The sequence below is a fragment of the Sparus aurata genome, chromosome 15 (assembly GCF_900880675.1).
Source record: "Sparus aurata chromosome 15, fSpaAur1.1, whole genome shotgun sequence".
NCBI lineage: Eukaryota > Metazoa > Chordata > Actinopteri > Spariformes > Sparidae > Sparus > Sparus aurata.
The window spans coordinates 27,715,971-27,730,970 of NC_044201.1; positions in this window are offsets into that span (position 1 = coordinate 27,715,971).

A 15,000-nucleotide genomic window follows, 5' to 3' on the forward strand; every position below is an offset into this window, starting at 1 on the left:
ATTAGTCAGTCTGTCTCATATTAATACAGAAATGTAACTGCCACTGCAGCTGCTGCTAACCAGGGTGACCAGGACTGTCTGGCTGGGTTACCTTTGGCAGTTCTGGGTGAGAAAAAGTGGATCAGAAAACAACCGAGGGCACAGCCTGAAGCAGGAGGAAATGTTGGCAGCGGTGGGAGAGAAAAGCTGAGTTCACACAAACCACTGTGTCAACAGAAAATACAGCAAATATTGTAAGAAAAGAAAACAGGATGGAAGAACTGGAAGAAGGAAAACAAGGAGACAAGAGGTCAGAAACAGCTTCTTCCTTTAAGGGCCGCTGTGCAGCAGAACGCTAACAGTGGCGAAAACAAACAGTGAGAGATTGAATGAACATGTGGGAGGCGTCTCTGTGGTGCTTTGTGTCTGAAAACATCCAGGAATTATAGAAAATCTTCCTTTTATATTAAGATTAGGTAGTAAGATTAGCAGTAAGAGAAACACCAGTCAACACCCTTCTCCATTTAAGAGATACCTCTTGATATAACCTTGTTGCAAATATTTCAGGATGAACTCATCAACCAGAAAAACCTTCAGTTTGACATTTTGGGAAATAAACTTTTCTCTCCTGACAAGAATGTAATGAGAAGTTTGATACCACTCTGATATCAGCTCAGAGTTGTATTGATTTTTTCATCACACTCTCAGCAAAATATCTCCCGATGTCAAATTATTCCAGGATAACAATTGAAAATATCAACAAGATGGTTATGTCAAAAGGTTTACACTTCATCACCATTGTACCTTTTAAAATGATGAGTTTAGACACACCCCTGTTGTCAGCTCTGTGTGTTAACATGCGTCAGTCGCTCAATGCGTCGTTATTAGTTTTCAGGTATTAAAATAATATATTTTCATTTTTGTGTTGCAGGTTTAGACAATAAAACCACTTGGTTAGATATCAGAAAAAAACTACTTGGTTAGGTTTTGGAAAAGATCAGAATAAGTCAACATTCACTTTTTGTTTCACAGGAGAGGAGCTTCACCAACGATCAAATCATCTCTGTTTCAAGTTACAAGTGACGACACACCAATGGTCCTTAGCACAACGCGAGCTGACAAGAACACAACAACACTGTACGACAGGCAGAATCACCAAATTTGCACCACTAACTTGAGCGATTCATTGGTGCCTGGCTGCCAGGAAGCCGAATTAAGGTGTTTCACTCACTGTCACCATAAAATGCTCAGGAAATTAAGTGTTGGAAAATCAAAGCATGACATTAACCTCATTTGTATTCTGTGAGCCTGTCGCTTCTTGTTTTTGTCTCTATACTGACTGACAGCAGCCCGCTGTTGGGTTAGCTCAGTGAATTAATATTTCCAATGCTTCCCCTGCCCATGACGTTGAAGATCAGGAAAATATTCTTCGTTGGATCTAACGTCATAAAATCTGATTTAAAATTACATTGGATGCATTTTGCAACACTTGATTAACACTTCATAAACCCTTATGATGTCAGCTAACTGTTCACTGCATTCAGAGATGCACATCATTTTCTTGAAACAAGACAGTATTTTTCTTTTGCAACTGAGTATGCAACTGTTTCAACCTGACTGAAATGGACACAGAGACAGAGGAGGTGGAGGAAGGTGAAGAAAGAGCAGGACTCAGACAGAGAATCAAGAAACAGAGAAGGAAGAGGAACTGGGGATGCCGAGGAATAGAGGAGGGAGAAGGTAGAGGCAGAGAAATAAACGGACACAGATTGAAAGACAGTAAGAAAGAGAGATGTGAGGAGGAGAGAGAGAGATAGATAGAGAGATTGAAAAATAAAGGTATAGTGGTGGCAGTGAAGGCACGGCTGCACAGGTCTGCGGTTTGTTAAATAGCTTTTTGATGGAATTGGTAAAGCAGTGAAGCCTGTGACACTGTTAGCTGAGAGAGAGAGAGAAGAAAGAAAGAAAGAAAGAAAGAAGAGAAAGAAAGAAAGAAAAGAAAGATGCAGTCGGATTGAGGGGAGTAAAAAGAAGAAATCAGAGGGAGTGAAAGGATTGAAGGAGAAAACAATTCAAATGTTTATTTTGATTTTACTGTGGAGTCATTCTGCCCTCCAGAGGTGATGAGTGTTATAACAGATCTGGCGCCTCAACCATGAACACCAGCCTCATTAAAGACATCGGGGCATCGGTTAATGTCAGGGGTAAAATGTTAATTAAGGGTTGCCACCTTGGATTACCAGTGAGGCTTAATTTCACCTGAAGAGACACTTTTGTAGAGTGAAACTGAGGTTTTAAGAGAAACAAACTGTGCAATTAATATTTATTCTCATAATGTTTGGGCTCTTTTGAAAGGTTATAAGATGATTTTTTTTTTTCTCAAGCTGTTAGAAACTCTGTTAGTGCTTCATAGAAGTTTGAACACTGAATTATTTATTATTTTTCTAAAAATAATAAGCCTGCACATGACCTTTAACTGCCCCTATGAGCTGGATCCATATCATACAGTCTAATATGGTCCGAATTCAAATTTTATAACAATATGACTGAAAATGAACACGTGATGAGGAAATATTATCAGATGTATTTTCACTGTCTTTATGCGTATAAAATAGTCAAAAATAAGTGCTTAGGTGAAGAAACAGCCTATAGAAAGAGCAAAACGCTTAAAAATGTTTCTAGCATTAATCCAGAAATGTTTCATCGACAACAAAACTTCACCTGACTTTCCATCAGCATGGTGGTTAGCAGAGAATTGCTGAATTGCCATTTGTGTGTGAACTTTTATTTTAAGAACATACTTTGGATTCAAAGATAGAAACTAGCAATAAGAACATAACTTTTTGCAGTGTAATTTCAGTGAGTGTTGATGATATTTGACAGCTTCGTTCTGATTTCATTTTAAGTAAAAAAGGTCCCTGAATGCAGCACAGCTCCTGTAACTAATAACTCCATGCTGCTGCTGCTTGCCTACCCTGATACACACACTTACACTAACTCAATATGACTCACACACACACACACACATTTAAAAATTCATACATATACGTAAGCCTCGGCTCTTTTCTGCTCCAAAGGGTAAACTTTGATTTCAGCCTAAAATGCTCCTGACAAAATAACACATCACAGCATCAAAGCACTATAAAGAAAGTCTATTTTTGTGATTTTCCTATTCCCCCTACTTGTCTGTTCTAGATCGATTTGTTTCTTTGAAGACGGATTGTGAGAAGAAAACAGAACGGCTCAATCCATCATTCTGTCTGCCTGAGGCCCCGTGCCATAAACAATACATTACTGGTGGTATCTGAAAGCACCCGTAGGAGCCTGGCACAGTTCAAAGCTATAACCACAAACAAACAGAATGGAACCACACAACTTATTTCAGATAATTCAGACTGCTCTCCGCCTCTGTGCGCGCTGCCTCTGCTTCACACCACTTAGGTTCACACTGAAGAAGCATTTAGCGCATGCATTTATCTGACACTCTCAACGCAGAACAAGAGGAGACTTAGTCAGCATTCATGATTCAGCGTGCAGCCTGAAGAGAGCTGCTGTGCCTCTGCTCAATCACGGGGAGGGAAGGAAGGAGGGGAGCCTGCAGAACAAAACCGGGACGGATGAAGGGTGAGGAATTACAGCTCCGCAAGATTTAACGGGCTCCGATGTTAAGACAGCGAAACAGGAATATAAGTAGTGAGATGTCTGATGATTTAAAGACTTACAGATGCTGCGTGAGAATGAATGCTCATAATGTTATCGACACCTTTGTGATATTTTATTGAGTCATGACTTTCACAGCCCTCATTTGTCTTGAAGATTAACTGCATTGAGGCCCCTAATCTGTTTTTATTTATGCTGCTGTTCTATCCATAGATTAATTATAAATCACAGGGGTTTATATTGACCTGGATTCACCTCTTCAAGCTGATATTCTATATTTGTGTTATTGTACAACAAAGCCCATTAAAAGCCCAAACTGTGCAACCCTCACAATGTATACGGCTGTACCACATCCATGGTTACCAGCTGTAGCAGCGTTATTTTGGATCACACTACCTTTCTCAGCATGATCCACCCTACTCCACCTCTGATTGGCTACATCCTGCTGTTAAGTAATCTGCATGTGTAACGCTCTTCAAAGATTTAACAGAGGTAAGATGTCTCACTCTGTAGCTTAAACAGAGCATTCAAGACACAGTTTGTAAAGGGGTGCCACTGCAATGCACCAAATTACTAAAATAATGAGTGTTTTTGTCAAATTAAAGTATGTTAACCTTTTGTACCAGGACCCCCCCAAAAAATAATGAACCTGAAAATTAGCATAATATGTCTCCTTTAAAGAAAAAGCCTTTTTGTGGACCCCAGGGCATCACTTGATGTTGTAAATTAACTTTTGCCCACTATGTCGAATTGGCTTTAATGCCCGGCGTGCCTGGCCCAAGACTGTTTGTTTCACTTAAACCTTTAAAAATGGGGAGCAAATATATATTATTTATTCTAAGGTTAATTTGTGAAAAGAAAACTGCGCACTTGGTAATTTTAAACAAATGATACTTTAACAGGAGTAAATGTGCATTTGTTAAGGGTTGTTGTGGTCACATGTCTTTTCTAATGTCATCCTGATGTATAGGCCATATTGTGAGCCTTTAATTGTTAAAGAGCGTGGAGGTTATGTTCCTGGGAGCAAACAACCTCACTCAAGATTATAATTATTCACACCAAAGAAACACAGAAGAGTGTGAGAGACTGTCTCAAGGGCAGAGCGAATGTAAACAGAGAAATCAATTTTAAAGCTCTCTTGCACAGCAGAATTCAGAAAACAATGCATTTCAGAAATATTTCTGTTCTTGGCCTTCAGCAATGTTTTTCAGAAAGCAAAGGCCAAATACTGAAAGTAAAAAAAATAGTTCTCCAACTCTCTGAAAAAAAATCAATGAAACCTATTCTGCTCTAATGGAACATCTGTTTGCCTCGTATTCAGGTGCCAGTTTGATGAAATTACTATGGATATTTTAGATTATTTTTTCATTACCATCAGATAAAGAACTTGATGATAGCAACACAAAGTCATCTCAGGTGAATAGCAGGGGTAACTTTGAGAAAGAGGCCATGTGAGGGCTGTTCTCATTTAAACTCTGTGCTGCTTTACACAAAACATCGACATTCTGAACTGAATGTATTTAAATTATATTCATTACCTGAAAGTGGGTGGATGTTCTGCTTAGATTGCCTTACTATAACCTATGGTTGGTGAGTTATTGTTTGGTAGAAAATCTTTTAGCATCCTGACAGTAATCAATGAATCAAATGTGCCGACCAAAAAACTAAAAAATCCAGCGTCTGTGTCAGAGGCAGGCACTCGGTTAGGTAGGCATCAGCAAAACATTCACCTAAGGCTAGGTCAGTGTACTGCTGATGCTATTGGAAAGCTAGTCGCACAAGAATGGATGTTTGTTGTTTTGTTCATTAGGATACTGTTAGGTGAGACACGAGGTAGTTGGATACTGCTAGTGATTACAATTCTCATAGTATACGCCCTCCCAGGTCTGTTATTCATCGGCTAACCTAGTAGCACAAAGCACACAGCTTATCATTTAACCGAGTAGCACAAAGCACACAGCCCCTCATTTAACCGAGTAGCACAAAGCACACAGCCCAACAGTTAAATTAGTAGCACAAAGCACACAACCCCTCAATAAATTGAGTAGCACAAAGCACACAACCCCTAAGTTAATTGAGTTGCACAAAGCACAGCCCCTCATTTAAACGAGTAGCACAAAGCACACAGCACCTCTGTAATTGAGTAGCACAAAGCACACAGCCCCTCTGTTAATTGAGTAGCACAAAGCACACAGCCCCTCAGTTAATTTCGTAGCACAAAGCACACAGCCCCTCAGTTAATTTCGTAGCACAAAGCACACAGCCCCTCAGTTAAACGAGTAGCACAAAGGACACAGCCCCTTAGTTAATTGAGTAGCACAAAGCACACAGCCCCTCAGTTAAACGAGTAGCACAAAGGACACAGCCCCTTAGTTAATTGAGTAGCACAAAGCACACAGCCCCTCTGTTAAACGAGTAGGCACAAAGGACACAGCCCCTCATTTAACCGAGTAGCAAGAAGCACACAGCCCCTCATTTAACCAAGTAGCACAAAGCACACAGCACCTCTGTAAATTGAGAGTAGCAAAAAAAGCACACAGCACCTCAGTTAATTTCGTAGCACAAAGCACACAGCCCCTCTGCTAAACGAGTAGCACAAAGGACACAGCCCCTCATTTAACCGAGTAACAAGAAGCACACAGCCCCTCATTTAACCGAGTAGCACAAGCACACAGCACCTCTGTTAATTGAGAAGCACAAAGCACCCTCAGTTAATTGAGAAGCACAAAGCACCCCTCAGTTAATTGAGTAGCACAAAGCACACAGCCCCACATTAACCGAGTAGCAAGAAGCTTCACAGCCCCTGAGAGCTGGCTAAGCTAGCTAGCACAAAAGCAACCACACCCCAACCATGAGTAACTGCTGTGCCTTTTCAGACTGAGGTACATTAGAGAGCTAAGAGAGCTTGTTCAATGTAGCTGAACTAGCCGCTAACAGAAATCGTCTAGCTGGCAAGAGAGAGCTACAGGGCAGTTGGTGTATTTCGTTGTTAGCAAACAGTGATATTACTTTTAAAGTTTATGAATGAATCACGTATTAATGATGCTTTTATAAAGTGCTACCAAACATTCATAAATAAATTACTGACAGACAGACACACACACAAACAGCAGCAACAGCTTCCAGCTCTCACACATCTTCCTGCACAATCGACGCAACAATTTATATTATCATTGTGTTTCTGCAGGGATGTACCAAACTAATGGTTCAACACTTAAAGTGAAATCTGTGCTAAAAACAGCAAACCAGACTGTCACTTCCTCAACAGTTAGCATGGATGAAAACAAAGGAGTCTCGGGGTGAAGGCCGAGCATCTGCGCCGGTCCACGGGCTCATTAACCAGCATCTATCCTTCTCTATTAGATATAATAGAAAGGGTCCCTGAAGGTGACGGTGCTGCTACTCTGTAGTCCCTGAGACAAAAAGGCAACTATTTTCACAGTTACACGCACACTGATTCCTTGAGGGTTCCCTGGCCTGGTTTGTTGGCACAGATGGAGGCCTATTAGCTACCAGTGTTTTTTATCGGAAACAGGGGGTTAGTAGCATCAGAGACAGACACCGAGTGTGACACCGCTGCTGTTTGCCATTCCCCCGGATATACAAACAAAAAAGGTGCCTGCTTCTCTGTCACCGAGACAAAGAAAAAGATACCCTGCTGTCTTCAAGGCCCTGAGCAGAGAGAAGTCTGACACTTGTTTCTGGTACAAAACACCCACGATGCATTTACCTTCAACTAACAGGCAGCGCGGTTTCCAGAGGCAGAAAATAGTTTGCCGTTGCTGTTTGTTTTAACAAAGGCTTTCATCGCCAAAGTACAGGAGCTGACAAGCTGAGACCGTCAAGGAAGGAGACAAGAGAGGGCCTCTAGAAATCACAACAGAAACACAAACACACACACAATACACACACACACACACACGACTCAACAGAAAGTCAAGCAAGTCCTCTAAACATGCCTTCCTCCTCTCTCACACACAAACACTGCACGCTGCACACTCACAAATGTTATATCACATTGAGCCGTATTCAATTTGAGATGCATTACGTGTGTTTGCAGGTCTGCTTTATTATTTATTAATATTTTTAAATTAAAGCACAATAGCATAATGTCATCACTGTAACAACACCCAGTGTTTTATGGAGAATTTTGTTTCAACAGCCGATACTTGATACCTCTAACTGCCGCATCAATTATGTATAATCATAATTATAATAATATGTATGATGTTATATTGTCTGTCAGACATAAAGGTTGAAAACTCTTGTGCAACTAAAAAACTCGACCTCATGCTTCTGAATCCCGTCTTAATGCCTGTGTTGTAAAGAGCTTTGCGTAGTCGGTGAGACTAGAAAAGCACGAACCTGCAGCGCTGGCCAGTCAAATTTGTGCAAAAGTTACTTTCCTGGGAGATGACTTGAAACACCAACGCCACATTTCTGCAGTTTAGTTGAAATCAATGTAGTGAAATATCATGTAAATGCTTTCCAGAGTTGCTAAATCCTGTCTCGAATCTTTGTGCTTTGTTTCAGCATCTGATAAGCCCTCAAACACACAGATATATTAACAGTATAATTTATTGTTTTACCAGTACCTGAAGAAATCAGCCTTATCCACAGAATAGTGGATATGATGCACAAAAACCACTTGTTAGGGTTAAAAATAAAAGTCATAATTTGGCCTAAAATACCTCGTTTGGTCGCCACAAACACAGAGACGTCCTGAGGTCGCCACAAACACAGCTGGAAGTGAACACATGATCCCAAATATCCAGTATCCGCTCTTTCAAATGATAAGATTTCACCTGTAATGTACTAACTGTACTGTGCTCAAACACACAGCTCAGGTTTTGTGAACATATCTTGGATTGGCATTAGGAAACATAGATACAAACATGCGGGTGTTTCTAGAAGGCAGCAGACTGCAGGTCGTCTCAGGTCTTCTCTCTCAGTGTGAGAAATCAATGCAGCAGCACAGTTTAGGAAACCAGGCAACAAGGATTTATCGATATGTTTCTTTCACATGTGGTCCCGACTTTACAGCCCGCTGTGCAACAATTAAAGGTAAAGGCATTATCTCTGAAACGCTTCAGGAAATTGAAAAGCTTTTTTCAATCAGTGCATTTGATTTTCACTCCCTAATGTGAAGTTTTATGATACTTGATACTGTTTTTATCTATCTGTATTCCAAGATACTGCTATCGTTGTAAGTTTGCTGTAAATACATTTTTGGGCTTGGTCTGGAATGATGGATGCTGTCACCGCTCAGTGAGGAGATGTATCTGAACGGGTCATTTGGTGAAGGCTGAGAGCTCTGACTGATGGACTGTACTTTATGTTGGACTGGATAAAAAAGATAATCGACTCTTCGTCCTCTTCACTTCACTTCACTCCTCCTCGGGCTGTGTTTCTGACTCTCTGGCTCACAGCTTCATCTTGATGCCACAAGCTTTTTTTGTGTGCGTCTGCGGTTCCAAACACGGGTCATATACTTTTAGTTTCAGTTTTGTGGCCTTTTGTTCCTGGTGAAGCGGTTTTGAAACAGCATCTGCTGAAACACACACAAGCTGCAGCACAAACAACAGGGTGCAGAGTTTGTTATCTGATTAGATGACAGAAGAGACCATTAACAGCGTCCCAGCAGTTCGTCTAACACAATTATTAGTTTATCCTATTTTTTCTGCTTAACAGTTGTCATAATATCTGTTTGGTATGCAGGCAAGGCTGCAGTCTGTAAGCTCCAAGGTCTCTTTGAGTCGTCTATAGACTGGAAGAGTGCTACATAAATGCAAGTCCGTTAACCATACAGACTTTAGACTTTCATTGCCAACATATACGTTTTACTTAAACCCCCAAAATAAGTTCTGAAGAGCTAATTGACCCAAATTTCAACTGTTTTCATAAAGTCACTTCATACCAGTCGGTGCATTTGAGGTGGGGATGCCTCAGTGAGCTTTACATGCTGTACAGTGAATGACATCCTCTGTCCTTGGACCCTCGATTCAGGTGAGGAAAAACTTGCCATGTTGAGAAAAAAAACCTTTACTGGGGGGAAAAAAAGGTGGAAGAAACCTCAGAAGGAGCCACAGATCTCTCTCCCAGGACAGACAGATAGGTGATTTATGTCGCCTGTACATTACCAAACAACAAAATCACAGTTTATAAGTTGCATTGACAGAATATGTGATACAAATTATGATATATGTAAAGTGTGTGGATCCAGGAGGACGACTGAGCAGGACGAGGCATCGCCATGTGACGACCTCCTCTCCATCGCGGTGACGTAGAGGAGGGCGGGACACACAAGATAATTAGCAGTAAAACAGGAAGATCAGAGCGAAGAGGCATCAGATTTCATAGAGACAACTGCTACTACTGTTTTATACCAGAGAAGAAGTCCCTAAAAAATGTCCACATCAAAGTTTTTGTATTCAGAATGACACTGTTGTCATCTGCAGCACAAATTAAATCCTGTTAATCTTCAGTAGAAAAACTCATTGAGCCCCTTTAACCCTAAATTAAATGAAACACAATGGATTGAATGCAAAGCACAGACGCACATTTGCACCCAATCCATGTTGTGCATTCTGACTAAACTGCTGTTTTAATTATTGACATCCCAGCTTAGCATTAATTAGAAAATGTGATTACCATTTTTGATCACAGCTGTGTGACAATTTTTATAATTCATCCTATTAGGAGGACGGTGGATTCTTAATTCATGCTGTTTTTGTTTATTAATTTTAAGAATAACTGTAACTTCTAGGTGAATTGTTTGACTTCTGATATCCAAGTTCAGGCTTGTTGTTTTTCTTCTCATTCTTCCTGCCGTTGTCTGCGCGCCGTCAGCGCCGGTGGAGAAATCAAGATTAATTCCTTCGAGCTTCACAAGAAAGTCATTTGTTCTTATAAAGTGTGAAAAACAACTTCCACAGATTGGAAATTGCCTGAGCCTCAATAATCCTTCTCACCGAACACGAAGCGTCATTTATTTTGTCAGAGTTTCTGTTTCATCGTTATTCCGTCGTGCCCCGTGTCGAGCGTTTCCATATCGGTGTGTGGATTAAGTAACGCTCTGCTTAGTGTCAATCAGCTGACACCCACACAGACAAATGAAAGGAAATAATCCCTGGAGACCGGCGCAAACTTTGTCACATCCGTACAGTCTTAATGAGCTCAGGGAGCGAGGGAGCACGAGCCTTTTTCTTTAACACGACAGTTTACTCTTGTTACACTGTTGACATTTCACATGAGTATATTTAAGTTCCTCCTGACGACCTTAAAAGGGACAATTGGCCCCCAAAATAAAAAAAAAGTATTTTTCCTTTTACCTGTGCTTTGTATTAATCTTTGTTGAGAGAGAAGATCGATTCGCCATCAAGATATTTGCCTTCTCTTTCCAGAAATAATGAGCCAATTGATCGAGATAATCCACAGATTTACAGAAAGAGTAGTTGTGGTAGTTTTGTAGTAGTTTTACCTGGGGACTATTTTCTCTCCATATCACCACATGGAAGGAAGTGTACCAGCGATGTGCCCCCCTCGTGGCCCAATTGTTGAAAAATGCGCGCTAAAGTGCCTTCTTGGGAGCCAAAGAAGCGTGTCAAAGTGCCCTCTTGGTTGGCAAAACACACTAAACTGCCCCCTTGGCTGGTTAAAACATGATAAACTGCCCTCTTTGGAGCCAAAACGTGTGCTAAAGTGCCCTTCTTTTCCCCCCTGCCCTTCAAAAAGTCTGTGCACGCCACTGAAGTGTACCTACCTGAGCTAGATGTGCTAATGTTACAGTTCAACCATGGCGAAGAGCGTTGATGGTTATCCCAAATGTGGTTCCCCCGTGTTTATAAAAAAAAACACAGTGTAAGTGCCCTCTTGGAAGCCCCAAGAGTAGATATAGGGGTGCCCTCCTTTTTCAATTTAAATTAATCACGACTTTCTGTGTGCTGGTGCCTTTTTTCTTTCACCCCAGCGCCTCAAACATCTTGAGTTCTAAAACCACAAGCTGTCTTTTCTTTGTCTGCAGATTAAGCCAAACGGATGAGATGCTACGTGACAATACTGAGCTTTACATGTAACAACAGGCGAGTTATTGCTTGTTGTCTTCATGCTAAGCTAAGCTAACTGCCTCCACACTTATCACATTGACACAAGATTTTTAAAATTGTACTCTTGTGGTGTTCGTCCCGCAGCAAAAGAAGTTTCTAAGCTCTTAAGATAAAAATCCCTGAGCATCCTCTTTCCGCTTCCTGTTTTCAGACGAAGAGTTCAATTAAAAGCGAACTCGTTAAAGAACATCATTACCAGGTGACGATTACACTGAGTGACGTGTTTACATTCACCCATCAAAATCTATACAATATAATGCTAATTGAACGTTTCATTCCAGCGCTGCAGTCGTAATCTGGCTCCTGTAAAGTGCCACTTGTTGTGAGCTAATTGTCGACCCCTCGGGAAATGTTTAAAAAAAAAAAAAAAAATCTAATTTAGCCGGAGCTCATCTCGCATATTCAGTTGAAACCAATCTATCCTCACCGCTTGAAACCGATGAGTTGAAGAAGAAACTCCTCCGCTAAGCCGACACACACACACACATTTATTCCCAGCCACCCACCCACAGACGCACACTGACACACACACACACACACACACACACACACACACACACACACACTCCGACTGCTGAGATACTAAGCGTGTGTGTGTCCGTGTTTCATAATAGTCCATTAGTGTGCAGTAAAAACACAAATTAGTTGAGATGAAGGAACGGACCCACTGGGGTTCAGAGCTAATATGCAGTCATAAAACACACACACACACACACACACACACACACACAGTTTGTCAATAAAGACATTTATCTGAAATATTACAGTCTTTGCACAGCGATGTCAGACATTACATTTTCTTTCGTCAGGGCTTCTCTGTGTGTTCGTACAGTGTGTGCAGTTTGCGTTTGTGTTTGTTTGCACCACAGAGAAATGAAAAGAAAATATGCAAAATAAGGAAAAAGGGAACAAGTTGACGGATATTTTCTGGCCTTTGTGCATCGCTGAGAGTCAGGGATAGAAAGAGAGAGAACGGAGGTTTGAGAGAGGAGAGAGAGGTCATCAATCGCTCTTCTTCGCTGCCCGGAGTAAAAACAGAAGAGATGCTTCAGAGTCTCTCCTGATGAAGTGTCATGAGGGGGAATTCTGTGTCTGAACTGCAGGGGGTCAGAGAGAGAGAAAGAGAAAGAGAAAGGAAAGCGTTGTTTGTTTAATCCTTGACATTACCCTCCGAGTTGAGCTAAGAGAGAAGAGCCGGCGCTCTCAGCAGGCCGCGGGAGGCAGGTTTCACTTTCTGTGTTTCCAAAGTCACTGCTGGTGTCTTCATGCATACGTTGCTCTCAGATAACAGCTGAAATGCCTCCATCTGTAATTGTTGTCTGGTGGCCTGCAGAGGAGACGGAGATGTCAGCAGGGCTCGACGGCAAATTACCAGAGCAGCTTCTACCAGATTGTATGTGTGGGATGGTATCTTAACTTCTGAGTGCGTTTGTGTTGATACATCACATTTAATGGTGTGTGTGTGTGTGTGTGTGTGTGTGTGTGCAGAGATCAGGATCAGAATTTGATTGGAGTTACTTAAGAGGATGATTATCTTTGTGTTGGACAACTTCCTGTTTGCCAGAAGAAATATATGCTTTGTAGAAGAGCTAAACTGATTAACAGAACTAAACTATGTTTTTAAACGGACATTAACTAATTAACTAATTTTGCATCTAATATTTATTAGTTTCTGTCCACTCTTGTAATCACGCCTTTAAGTCCAACGTCCACTCCTGCTGTCTGTTTCCACGGGATAGTTGAAAACGTTGTCTGTCTGCCATGTGGGGACAAAATATGGCTGGGTATCACCAGGTACCTCGCGATACGATACTATCAAGATATTCTTCCCACGATAACGATAATATCACGATACAGCGATTCTGACAATCGATAAATTGCAAGAAATTTAATCCACGATACATCACGATATCTGTATCACTGAAGAAATTCAGAATTTATTGACTGCACTGAATCCATTTCACAGGAATTACAGCCAAGTAAAACTCTTCTTAACACACACACTGACCGCAATTTAAATATTATTAAATATCGACATTAGGTGCCAGTTTATCGATAACGTACCTCAAGACGAAATATCGCGATATATCATAGTATCAATATTTTGGTACACCCCTACGACAAAACATAATAAATGGTAAGTCACCTGCTACAAAACTACAAATATTAATATGGTACAAGAAATACTGCAAAAAACATACAACTAACTGTTTCCATTCAGGCTTCACATCATTTCAACAGCATCTTAAACGGCCCAGCTTCAGGGACGAACTCTCTCGGCTTTGACCGTTTCACCTCCGGTCTGTATTATTAAAGACATTTTTCTCGGTGTTAAACTATGTATGACTGTGTTTTCTGTACGATCCTCAGCCCCTTCATCCTGGTAAAAAGTCCACACACGCTGTTTTGCCACGGAGAGAGATGTTATAAACGATGAAGAAAAAAGGTCTGACAGCTCAATTTCTCTCCGCGACAAACAGGTGACGGCCGCCTGCCTGCACCGATCGACCTGCGCTGCTCTCCTGGAGCCGCGATGGATCACCGTGCAATGCAATTCTAGTGGGAACCTTCTGGCACCAAGTGACTATATACCGTACATTTCCTGCATTCTGTTTGTTTTTTTTGTTATGTAACAGATTTAATTGTCCTGCAACTGATTCAACATGATGAGAAGATGTTAAAGAACACATTTAATGTGTATTTAGATGATAGAACTCCACTTTTAATTGTTTCTTCCACATCTTCCAGCACTTGTTTTTCAGTTGATGCGTGATGAAGAAGTTGTGGTTTGTGTTAAATGTTTGAGACATTAACTGAGTAGACATTTTAACTCTGATCTGATGCTGACAGACGCATTGATAAATATGAGAAACTGAACAAATCTCCATATCTGACATGAATCTGATATTAATAAAGAATCTTTTTTTGTTTTTTGGGGTATTTTAGACCTGGAAGCATCAACAGAAATCACCAGAATAAAAATGGGCCAAGAAAGTTCCTGAAAAATCACAGGTAAGTTGAACGTTTCTTAATGATGCAACTTTAATTTCTTTAATTTTCCTGTTTCTTTCTTGTCACAACGTTGTGCTTATGCTCTGGTTGAGTTTAGCCATAAAAATACACATCATGGTTTGGCTTGAATTGACTTTTTCAGTCGCCACGATCACGGATGGAGACGGTCCAACATTCCTTAAAAAATAACCAGTTTTTGTCCCCACAAACACGTCTGGAAATGTCCCCAAGTGTCCTCGAAAAT